The sequence below is a fragment of the Populus trichocarpa genome, chromosome 15 (assembly GCF_000002775.5).
Source record: "Populus trichocarpa isolate Nisqually-1 chromosome 15, P.trichocarpa_v4.1, whole genome shotgun sequence".
Taxonomy (NCBI): domain Eukaryota; kingdom Viridiplantae; phylum Streptophyta; class Magnoliopsida; order Malpighiales; family Salicaceae; genus Populus; species Populus trichocarpa.
Window position 1 is genome coordinate 2,923,598 of NC_037299.2, and position 13,467 is coordinate 2,937,064.

A 13,467-nucleotide genomic window follows, 5' to 3' on the forward strand; every position below is an offset into this window, starting at 1 on the left:
TTAAGAATATTAATACGAGCATTTTATCATACAAAATTCTATTACATTAATGTGATATCTAAATTTCAAATGTTAGTGTTAATTTTTTATATATTAATTTAGCTCTTAAAAAAATTATAATAGATTTATATGCTTGGGTCATTTTAATTCAAATAGCACATTAATAAATTTACTTAAATACAACCTCTCTCATCATGTATTATCAAACAAGCATATTGGTCTGTGCTTCGCAGTAGGTGAATAAAAAAGTTTTTGTTAAATAAAAAGAACAAATGACACGTATAAAGAGTGTCTGTGGTAATTGGTCTCAGGATGCAAATTAATTGTGGGTCTTGGACCCGGCAGGACCCAGAGGTCTTTTAGGTCTTGCGTAAGGCCCAAGCACGAGGTGGGTCCAGAGGAACCAAACCCAACAATGTTGGGTTTGGCTACCAAAACTAGACCCAATTGTGGGGAGGCTGGACCCAAAGCTATTGGGTCCTGCTGCATCAACCAGATCCAAAATTATTGGGTCCTGCTGTCAACCAGACCAAACAGTGAATGTCACCCAGGGTGTATGCCTGTTGGGTCTAGCTACACAGCCATACTCAATATCCTTAGGTATGGCTGCACAGCCAAACCCAACATCTTTGGAGGGTGTTGGGTCCTGCTTGTGCAGGACCAAATAGTTACAGAATAAGCAATCCAACCCAGGAACATAGGCATAGGAAGATTGTAAAGAAAAAAAAACAATTGATTTCCTTTTGTGTCAGTATGCTAGGTCCTCGGCCAGCACTGACGTCAGGTGGCAGCAACCTAGAGGGTGGGTAAGCGTGCGTTGCTTGCCCAACTCCCATGCCTATCAGCCTAAGCGTTAGGTGTCCGCAGCCCCAGGGGGTGTGCGTCCAGCCAAGCGCTTGAGGCCTGTAGTAATATTTTTTTCAAATATTTTTTTTAACAATAATAATATTTAATATTAATACAAATAATTTTGTTTTTAATAATTTCCTTCTATTTTTAATATTAATACAAATAATTTTGTTTTTAACAATTTCCTTCTATTTTTAATATTAATACAAATAATAATTTTTTTTTAACATTTAATTCGAATTAAAATAATAATATTTACCACATTAATAATAATATGAACTTGTTTGACCAAAGTTGATATAATAATAATTGTTTTTAAAAAAATTATTTATAATAATTATAATAATATTTAGAATACAAATAATAATATTTATCATATTAATAATAATATTAAATTTGTCTAGTCAAAGTGTCAAGAAAAAATAATTTTTTTAAACCATATATTGGCGAGAATATTATTTTAATCTTTTTATATTTATAACGAAGAAAAAGTCATCATCAGTTCTCCAAATCCAGCCTTCAACTTATTATTATTCATCCCTCTGTACAAAATTTGATGCATAGTAATAATATTATTAAACTTGTGTAGTCAAGTTTTTATAGGAATAATTTTTCTTAACAAATTTATTAACAATAATAATAGTGCCCAACTTGAATGCCCACCGCGTGGCTGCAGTTCCGAGGGCATCAGTGTTTTGTTCCGAGAAAAGTGAGGTTTCAATATAAAAAATGATCAAACAATCAATGTGATATAAATTATACATGTTGCAAGAAATTATTTTTACAGGATTATTTGAAAAAAAATTTTATTTCATATTAAAAAAATATTATTTTATTCTTCTAAGTTGAAATATCCATATTATTTTAATATTTATATAATGGACTTTGAAATAAGTTAATAATCAACTAAAAAATAAACAAATAAAGATGCTTACATAGGAGGAAAAACAAATTTGCAAGAAGAACAAAAACAATTGTATTGATTTTTTATCGGGTTAACCTGGCTGGTTGACTAGTTTCCTCTGGCCCTGATCTTGAATCAAACAGAGCCTGCAAAAAAAAAAAAAAAAAGGGTTAACGCTCTTTGGTCTAGTCTCCTAGCAACACCTAAAGCGTTGGATTCTACTTTTAGCATGGCCCAAGCTGTTGGGTCGTGGTGACAAAGGGTCCAAAGATATTGGGTCCTGGTGACAAAAGGGTCTAATTGGTGTTGGGCCACGGTGCAGGGCAGGGCTAAAGCTGTTGGATCTTAGTAGCAGCAGGGCCCAATTCGGCTTTCGGTAATGGTGAGGTTGCAACAGGCCCACTACTGTTAGATCCTGGTTCAAAAGGGTCCTATAGTATTTTTGGGTCAGACCTAAGGAGAAGATATGAATATTAAATTTATTAGTTTGTCAAATTTGTTTGTCAAAGATGACGCTAGCAGGACTTAAGGCTATTTGGGTCCTGCAAAGGAAGAACCCAAATCTATTTTGGGTCCTACATAGCCAATGATCCAAGGCTATGTGGGGTTTTACAGCATGCGAACCCAAGTATAGTTGGGTCTTGGCACAGTTCAAGCGCCACGTGTGCGCAGCTGAGGTTCGGCCAGCACGCTGCAACCCAAGTGCCACGTGTGCGCTGGGGTTTGCCCAGCCCACAAGTAGGCAGCCCAAGCACCACGTGTGCACAAAGGTGTGCCTAACATTGAGGCAGGATACTATACCGCGGGCTCACTTTTTATATTTATTAAAAATATCATAAAAATTTATAATATAAATAATAATATGTTTTTAGTATTAATAATAATATTTTCTAGTGGGGCGCGGGCATGACTCACTCCCAGCGCAGCCCAAGAGCGCATGTGCGCCGGGGTGCCCAGCTCGCAGGTAGGCAGCCCAGGCACCTTGTGTGTGCTAGGGTCTGACAAGCACACAAGCATTAGCTCAAACGCCACGTGTCCCCACGTAGTTTTTCTTCGATAGTAATAAAAGTTTTTAAAAAATTAATGATGATGATGATGATAATCAGTTTTAATTTTACCTTTTAAATCAAATCTATGGTTGTTTTTCAATATTAATAATATTTGTTTTTCTAATTTAGTAATTATTTTATTCATAATATTAATTATTCTAACAATAATAATATTTATAACACAAAAGATAATATTTTTAATATTAATACTTTTGATTATAGTAAAAATAATAATATTCATAACACAAATCATACTACTTTTCATTCCAATAATATTTATAAAACAAATAATAATACTTATTGGAAGTCTTTTGGGCCTAGCTTGGCAGCCAGACCCCACAACATTGGGTACAACTGCCATGCAAGACCCAACAACTTGGCAGCTACACCCCACAACGTTGGGTCCAGCTGTCATGCAAGACCCAACAACTGTTTGCAGCAAAGCCAACGCTCGCAGCCGCAATTCTTGACCAAAAACACAGCAGAGGAATGACCCCTGAGGCTTAAAATATGTTTTTACATATGTTAAAGCTAAAAGAGCAGCCCCACCAAAATCTCAACTAGCCATTTTCTCCTCACCCAAAAAAAAACCCACCCCCTGCAGTTTTTGCAACTCTCTATAGTAAGGGCAACCCTGTCATTACACCTCCCCAACCCCCAAACCCAAATAGTGTAGTCCACATAATATATAGCAAGATTATTGTGTAAGTCCATAATGAATTGTGTCCTGGTTCACACATGTATATTAAATACACAGTGCATGCATGTATACTGAAAAACCCATACATTTTAGAATTTTGTTAATGATTTAGTTACGTAATTTCAAATCTAAACATGTACACCAAAACAAAATTCAATAGTTAAAATACATCCTAAGGGCATCTCCAAGAAAAAAGCCACAAAAAATTTAGGCTTTCATCCCTTATATATATATATATATATATATATATATATATATATATATATATATAAGCAGAATTATATTGGAGAGTAAAAATAGAATTTCTATATCATAAAGCTAATTTTATATATTAATTAAAAAACCGAAAGCTTGTTTAATATATATTTTATATAAAAAAGGAGTTCTAATTGTATTAGTGAGTTAGTTATAATTAATAAATAGTTATATCAATATTAAATATTTATTAATCACACCAGTACATTTACAATAAGTAAAATCAATTGATATAAATAAATGGTTTTTATTGATATTTTAAATAAAACAACGCATTAAATAATTTTATTACCTATTAATCACATCTATTATAATAATCAATAATAGTACATTTATTATTTTTATATTCTTCACAACCTCTGAGCAATAATTAACATTGTTAACCAAAAATTAATTTTTTTTTATTAATATCAACCATGCATCTACACCAATCACCTATCAACAATCATCCTATCATCATCCAAAATATTCATTATGTTATTACAATAATGAATAATTTTTCAAAAATTTCTTTAAAAATCTTTCAATGCCAATCTCACCCATATATTAAAAACATATTTAATGCAATTATCAAAACATTAAGAAATAAATAGTATAGTTTTTTATTAGAGGAAACCCCATCCCCTAGAAAGCGCACTTTGTGGGCCCAGATGAGCGATTAAAACCCCGGATGTCCCAGACTCTTACAAGAGGTGCACGCCCTGACTCGAACTCGAGACCTGCTATGCAGATCTCAAGCCTTTTGTCATCACGCTATGCCCCTTGAGGACTATAATGATTAATCAACTACTAGCATAACCTAGTTTCTTTGAATTACATGCATAATGAATTTGATACAAATTATTAAACTTATATGACTCCTTATACTATTTGGAAACTTTGATTAAAACCTAGAGCTAAGTTAAATGCTTTTTTACACCAAAATCATTTTACATATTTCTATTAATTATGTTATTTGTTCTGATTTCATTTCTAATTTTAGCACACTAATTAAATGTAGTTTACCATTGCATAACTGAGTATTCTTTTGAAATTTGAAATGTAATAACAAGAAATATATTTATAAAACCTTATCCAGTTTATTAAATTGATTGGGGTTTGGTTTGGTTTGGTTTGGTCTGGGGAGGTAAAAAAAATATTTTTTAAATAATGTCATTTCAAGTTTTTTGTTTTTATTTTAAACTTGGGTTAATTCTAGTCAACCCATTAATTAGTGATCTAGGTCTTAGTTCAGGTCGACCCAGGACATATCTTTTTTTTTAATCATGGGTGTCCGGGTCAGCTTACGTGCACATCGACTAATCCCTCAAGGCCCCAAAGTTAATGACTATGTAAGTCTTTAGTGGCCCTGAGGTTTGTGACACTTGAACTGGTGATATCTGGAGAGCAAATCCAGAACCTGATTAGTTGAGCTATACCTTCAAGATTGACCGAGGACGGATCTTATTACTATGACTGGAATTTTTATTTTATTTTATATGTTTATATGTGGATATATCATTGTGCTTGTGGAAGCGAAAGATGGTTACAACGGGGATAACAATTTTCAAAGGTTTATCTGTTCTGACTGTTATTGTTTCATGATTATAATTACTATCAGTGACTTTCCTATTGTTGTGCTAACATGGTTGATCTGAATGGCATCGAAGCTCGAGAGATGGGTTACAAATCAATTGCACATCTGCTGATGGATCGATGAGCTTCATCGAATAAACCCGCTTAGAAGATGAGGATGAATTTTAAGTTGCTGTAAGAATTCACAGGATCTAATTGTTTTGCTGGTTCTAAATGAACTACCAAGACAATCGACTTGATCATGATCATAACTCTCGTATTTTGATGCATCCTCTGTGTTGAGAAATTTACATGTTGCTCCTCAACACTTAATTTCGAAGAGAAATGAGATCAGTTCCTAGAATACATGCAGAGCATGCTTTGCTGCATGTATCAAGAACTCCAAAATGAATTTCATCGCTGCTGTACTCATATTCAGGATTCACAGCCATGACACTGAAAAGCTTGATTGGTGAAGTTTATTTCAAACCATTGCTGCATGCTTACAAACTCAATTACTGAGTTCTCTGAGCGTGTAAGAACTTTGAAGACAGCTCAAAATAGAGAAAGTTGAATGGGAGAGAAACAACAGGAGTCCATTTCTGCTTGACTCACCTCCCACTTGGATATCGATTGTCAGCAGAGGATCAACAATCTCTGAAACGTGATCAGGAGGGTTGTTTTAACAGTATTATGGAGGCTATTGTTGCCCATGAACATGTTGTCGATCAGCTGGTCTTTTGCCTGCGAGCATCTCCAATGCATTCGAGCATCTACAACGGCAAATGCTAAATGAAAGAGCTAAATAGATAGTATGGTATTTTAAATAGTGTAAATATAGTTTTTCTTATGTACTTCAATGATTAATGCTATTTTAACAATTCATTTATATTTTAATATTTTTGATACACTCCTACTTTACTTGTAAATTAATGTAATTAATTTTGATACAATATAATCATATATTTTCTTGCATAGCTTCTATTTTAAAAGAGAAAGAAAAGGCAAGTGTAGGTAATTTTGTATTATAATCAGCGTGTTTGTATTATGATTTGAAAATTTAGGGATAATTTTTTTATGTAGTTTATATTTTATAAATTATTTTTTAATTAGTTTTTTTGCATAAATTTTGTATATTTCATATTGATGACTTGCTGAAATTAAAGATTATGTTTTAATTTGTTGATTGTTGTGTGATATTAGTTCCATTTTTTTAATTAAAGTTTTTTGCTTTTGAATTATGTTTTGTTTTTTTATTAATATTTTAGGAAATTATTTTCAAAAGAATAGATTTACTATTGCTATTATATCATTAATGCAGATAACAGTGATGATTTTGCCTCTAACTATCATCATCCATCCTTATCGTTATTAGTAAGTGACAACTAATCACTAACTAATCAACAATTATCTTAATTTATTAAACTTTAAACTTAATAAAAATCTAAGATTATAATTATAATTATCAATAACTTTCTATACAATATAAGTAAAATATGGATTTCCTTTGTCTATTAAACTTTAACTTTTTTTTTCCAATTATGTTAAGGTAATTAGTAGAGTTAGTTACAAGGATGGGAAGAGTAGTTAGAAGTAAATTCAATAAAGTGAGTAATGTATATAACTAGTGAAAGGAAGAAAGTGCTTCTTTAAGTAATAACAAAAATAGTTTCAGTTGGTATATTTGTTTTCTTTCAATTCTTCTTCTTCTTCTTCTTTCTATTCTTCTTTCTATTATATATTATGTCATTCTTAAAGTTTTTTTGTTGTTAAAAAGAGATTTTAACAATTGGTATCAGAGTCAATCTAAGACCTTAATCGGTTCTTTTTGGTTCAAAATAGTGGAGAGCAATAAGATGAAGATTGTGGAAGGACATTGAAGGAAGCTTGTTAAGCAATTATAGGATATTCATCAAGAACTTTGAGAATCAATAGCTTATCAACAATAAAAGTGGCGAGAACAATAGATAGAGCAAGATAAGAGAACTAGTTAGGTCGGTCTATAAAACGAAGCACTAACAAATCAATTCCAATTTTTTCTAGCTAATCAGATGGTAGGGAAGGAAATTAGAGCTAACTTTAAAGGAATCTTGAATACTCCACCAGTAGAAAAGAAAATGGGCACTCACAGCAATCAAGAAGACATGTTACCTAGGTTTAGAAGCCATACTCGTGGAGATCACGTAGGCAACCAAGATCACCACAGGATTAGATATAATCCACCTCTACCAAGGATTGATCTGCTAGTTTTCTGTGGTGATAACCTTAAGAGATGATTAAGAAAGTGCAAGAAATATTTTACACTTAAGTTGGTTCTTGTACAATAATGGGTTGAGGTGGCTTTCTCTACTTGAAAAGAAGGGTAGAAGTTCGGTTTAAAGCACTCATTTTGAGTAATAAGAAGGTGGCCAATTGGGATAAGTTTATAAAAAGAGTACATATGAGGTTTGGAAGTAGGGAGGATGTGGTGAAAGAATTTAATAAATTGATTCAAGAAAAAGGAATGGAGGAATACAAGAAAGTTCAAAGAACTTAAACCTCTTATGATTGCAATGAAACTTGACCTGCATGAATCATATTACATATCCAGTTTTGTTGATGGGCTCAAGGGTGATGTAAAACCAATATTGAAGATTTTGAAACCAATCACCTTAATGCAGGCATTTAAACATGCTAAGTGGCAATAAAAGTCAAGTTTAGTCATGATTAAAAGGAGTGAAATGGCTAGTAAGATGATTGTTCCAGTTGGTGTGAGTAAATGGACAAGACAACAACCTTTGAAGCTTTACAATCAAATCAAGAATGATGCATCTCAATGCCTTACGCAACCCTCTAAAACATTGCATGAGCAAAGAAAAAGGCTTGGGAAGTGCTATAAATATAGTGAGAAGTACAATTTAGGCCATTAATGTAGCATAAAAGAAATACATATGATAGAATAAACTGTATAGGAAAAATACTCACTTACAACCATATCCTTTAATTAACTTCCTCCTCTTCTTTTTTAACAATCTAATTAACCCTTCTAAGGCACCTCTAACCTAACCGAAGTGGCACTATAATCAGGAAAGAGTAAAACCCTATGCTTTTAGGTCGCTCAAAGGCCCACATAAATTTGAAGTACAAAAATCTAAACGAGTCCTCTTAATAATAAAGCATTTATATAGGTCTTATCAAATGATGAGAAAAGATCTTCATACGATCGCTTTGGTGAGGCAGGTTAATTTGCAAGGAGAATTTGTTGGCTCAAGCGGGGGTAAGATTGTGATCAACTTCATGCATTTCTCCTAATTCTCTTTTATTATATTAACAAGAACCAAAATTTGATGTTTCTCTTAACTCAACACTAGAGGGATGTATGCAAGTGAACTAGATCCTTTTGACTAGCTAGTTACTTGTTTATGATCTTGTCAATTTCATCATTTTCCAGTGGATCCTTTTGATATATGCAATGCATTCTCTGACGGTTCAGATGGTTTTCTGGAGGGAGAGAAAATGGTGGCCTTAACTTTAATTTCAGAAATACGGGAAACCAGGATCCTTCATTCTTCAATATTTGCTACTCAATGTACTCAAACAATAGTTTTTATCACTCAGATGTATTTGTGTGTACAAAAAGGCATTAGTTGAGTTCTGGACACAAATAAAGTTTTGAAAATGTTAGGTGGAAGTAGGGTCGCTCTAGCCAGACCCTGGATTCATCCCCGCTAATGGCTATAGAGAATGTCACATATTTTATTTAGTTCTGAGAGAACATCCTCTATAATCATCCTTTGACTAGGCATATCAGCAAAACATAGAACTCTAAGTTGAAAGATTGTAATCAAACATCCTCCCATCACTCCTATATGGGCTCTATTGCTAGTTGGACCAGTTCTACTTTACTCAACTACCTCTTGGATGATGGTTGTTAGCAATTTACAGTACCTGATTAGGAAGGGTTGTTTTAACAAAATTTTGCAGGGTTATGGCTACTCGAGAACATGCTGTCAGTAGGTTTTTTTCCAGTAAATATCTTCAGCAGCAGGATCCCAAAGTTGTATACATCACCAAGTATTGAGACCTCTCCTACCAAACCATATTCTGCATTTTAAGAAGCGGCCAAGAATTGTCAGTTCTAGTATTTTTCTTTTTTGATGTTGATAACATTACATCTACATCATTTTTAATTTACAAAAATAGATAATTATGTTTAACCAAACTGAGTAAAGTTAGAGAAAACTCAAGAAACTCTTGATGTCTTGTGACTAGGATGATTACATAACTTCCTAAAAGAAATTGAGAAGAATAGTTGCATAATATCTTATCTGGCACGACATATCCAATAACCCCTCTAATGAAAAGTAAGCTAGTTTTTGTAAAAAAGGATTCACCTGTGGTAGCTGAAAGAATCCTTGCAAGGCCGAAATCATACACATGAGCAGCAAGGTCATTGTCAAGAAGGATGTTGTTTGGTTTTCGATCACAATGAACTATTTATTTTTCACAATGATTATGAAGATAATACAATGTTAGTGCCATATCAATCAATATGTTTATCCTTTCCAACAAACTTAATCTTTTTTAGTCTTGTAACTCTATTGGATTCAGATGCAACCACCTCTCCAAACTTTGTTTGGGCATAAAATCAAATACCAAAGCTTTAAAGTCATTGCCTTTGAAATTAATGGTAGAGCAAATAGTGGCAATCCTAACAAGATTCTGATGCCTGATGTGTATTAAAGTTTCACATTCATCCAGAAAAATCTTGTTGGCTTCTCGATGTTGCGGTTTTGAGTACCTTCACAACAATAACTTGGTCATAAGATTTGAGAATACCTTTGTAAACAATAACTCCATCACCAATCATGTTGGCAGAAGAGAATCCATCAGTAGCATGAACAAGGTTTGCATAAGAAACTTTTTGAAATTTCTTCTCCAAAGGTGAAGCCCTAAATGATTTCCTTGTGGGTGATATTTTCCTGCATATAACAGTAAAAGTTCCTACCAATAAGAACAAAATGAAAAGAGCAACAATGCTTATAAGGTTTACTACTCTCTTTGGACAACGTTTCTGTTGTCTTATTTTTGGGCATGCATGCAATTAAATCACCTTGAATCCTCCACATAGCTTGTGATTTCTTGCAAATGAAAATGCAGTAGCATTCTTAAAAACTCCTTTGATTGGCATTTCACCCTCTAACTCATTGAAAGATAAGTTAAGATTTTCAAGGAGAGGTAACTCGCCAAGAAATTCTAGAATCGACCCTGACAAATTATTGCTAGAAAGGTCTAGACTTTTATAATTCATAGACTTCTTAGATTCTTGAATGAGAATGAAATAATACCTTTAAAGAAGTTACCCTTCATGTTAAGGGACTCTAACATGAGCTAGTTCCCAATAGTGGCTGGGATTTCTCTAGATAATTTGTTATATGAAACTATTAATTCAACGAGATTTCTCATGTCCACTTGATATGGTAGTGGTCATGTTAATTCATGTGAATCTAAAAAAAAGGATAATTGTGATAGAGTAATATAAAACTATTTTTGAAATCTCATCTAAAAATTTAAGTTATTGGATTAAATTGGTTCTTTAATATGATATTAAAGTTTTACCAATCAAACGGTCACAAATTCAATTCTCACTACCTCCATTCTAAAACCTGTACAAGCTTACAATTCTTCTAAGTGAGTGCAATTAGCTAAAGAATTAGGCATGGTACCCTCAAAATGATTCTCTCTTAGATTGAGAATAAGTAATCCAAAAATGTTTCCAAAGACGGATGGGGTTTTTCCTAAGATTTTATTTGTGTAAAGATAGAATTGTTGTAACTTAGATATCATCACAATAGATTCAGGTAATCTACCTTCGAGCATGTTCTCAATCAAAGCAACATACTACAAGTTCTTAAGATATTCAATCTCTGCAGGAATGACTCCACTAATATAGTTACCCCACAATGCTATCCAATAGAAATTTGTGCAGTTGGGTTAAGGAGGTGAGCAAAGTTATGTCAGTGTCATTCTCATCACCGAGTGGGTTGTCGGTAAAATTTATATGTCTAAGATTTTTCAAGAATCCCAAATTCTTTGGCATTGGCCCTGTTAAGGCATTAAAAGGTAAATCGATAATTTCAAGTTTTGAAGCATTGATTATTATTGTTGGAATAAGGCCAGAGGATTGGTTTTTTTCAAGGTAAATCATTTTTAGAATGGGAAGTGTCAAGCCAAAATCAAATAGGAGGTAACCACTAAATTGGTTATAAACTAAGCCAATGGTGTGTAAAGACAGTTGTTTAGGAACCATACCAGATAAATTGTTATTGGACAAGTCTAGATATTCCAACTTAGAGAGATGCTCAAGTTCGACCGGTATACTTCCTTCAAGAATGTTGTTCGCAAGAGAGAGAAATCTAAGACTAGAGAGGTTCCCAAATGATCGTGGTACAAAACCAATGAAACTATTTTTATTGAGGTGAAGTTCATAGAGATTTGATAAAAAGGTAACCTGGCTGGGAATTTCCTCTGTAAAACTATTCTTCTCCATGTTTACCAATCTAAGGTTTGAACAATGGCTCAAATTTTTGGGAAGTTCACCCTAAAGGAGTTATTGTCTAGAGAAAGAGATTATAGGCGAAACAATCGACCAATTTTTTATGGAATGGTATCATGAAAGTTGTTTGTACTGAGATTGATTTTCCGAAGGAAGGTAAGATTCCCAACATGGGGGGTTAGGGAACCTGCTAGTTGGAGCGAAGACTAATATAGGGAAATCACCTTTAGATACCTCGAACCACAAGTAACTCCTCGCCAACTACAAAAATGCAATGAGTTATTCCATGAGCTTAAAGCTTCAAAAGGATCCCTAGTTATCAAATGAATGTTATCTTGGCTATGACATCAAAGAATTTATTAAGAGTGTTTATTGAATGTATTTTAAGGTCTAAAATGAAGTGGATCAAAGAAGAGTTTAATGGGTTAAGTCAAGAGGCATGGATTAAAAATGTTCAAATATGTCAGTTTGAACGTTTGTCTAATTTTCAGGTCATATCTAAAGCTATCTGAGGATTTTAGATGTGATTCTAAATGGGTTGGAAACTAGACATTCATACCTTTCTGGCAATATATGGTAGGCCTATTAATTCATCCGTATAAGGAAGAACGATGTGTTTGAAGTTAGAATTGAAATCTACTAAAAATATGCGAAAAATGGAGAAACATTGTTTTCTAATGCTTACTTACCTATTCTACAAGGATTCCATGTCAAACAAAGAGACATTTATGGTAGCAATTATTATCCATAATTTGCAAGAATTATATATCCATTATGGAATATATATGGTGACAAGGAGGCTTTGGATTCTTTTGTTGTTCTTTTTCTTATTTTACAGGATTTGCTTATTAAAAAGAGAGATTATGAAAGGCTATTTACAGGAAATATTTCTACAACTTTCATTCTTATTTTTGAGAGCATACATTCGACCAAACAATGGAAGAAACTTTAGCATTCAGGATAGCATCTTGCAAGCAAAGAAAGATGATTAATCGATGGCACAAAAGAACACTCTCTTATTTACAAGTTTTAGATTAGATTACAAGGGATTCAATGCAAGAAGATATGGTTTAGGGGCTATTTTGATAACTTATATTAATATGAATATTTTTTAAGATTTATTTATTGTTTTAATTAATATTCAAGATAATTATATTTTAGTTTTTAGGCTTTTATTTCTGTCGGGTTTGTTTTAGCCTAAAATTAATGTTTAGTCTTGTTTTAGGCATTAGGCTTGTGCTTGGATGAGTTTTAGTTAAGGCCCACTAGTTTAAAATCCAATGTTGGACCATTAAGGTTATTATCTTAGAACTATATTATGTTTTATTTTGCTGCAAATTTAAGACAGCCTTTAGACATTAACTAAATTCAGTTTTGCTTAAGCAAACTTCTTCTTTGCTGGGACAAAGAGTAAATCCACTTGTCAAGGTATACCTGACCTTGTAGCGTTATTCACAATCATTCAATACATCTGGTTCTTAGTTTCAAGTTAACTTTGAGTCAAGGCTTAACCAAACCTGATTATTCAGCTCTCTTGGGGAAGTTATCATCATTGTTGTGGGTTGCGTGACCACATGAGATTTATATTAGTTGGTATTGTTGGCTAAAATGAGGGAGAGAG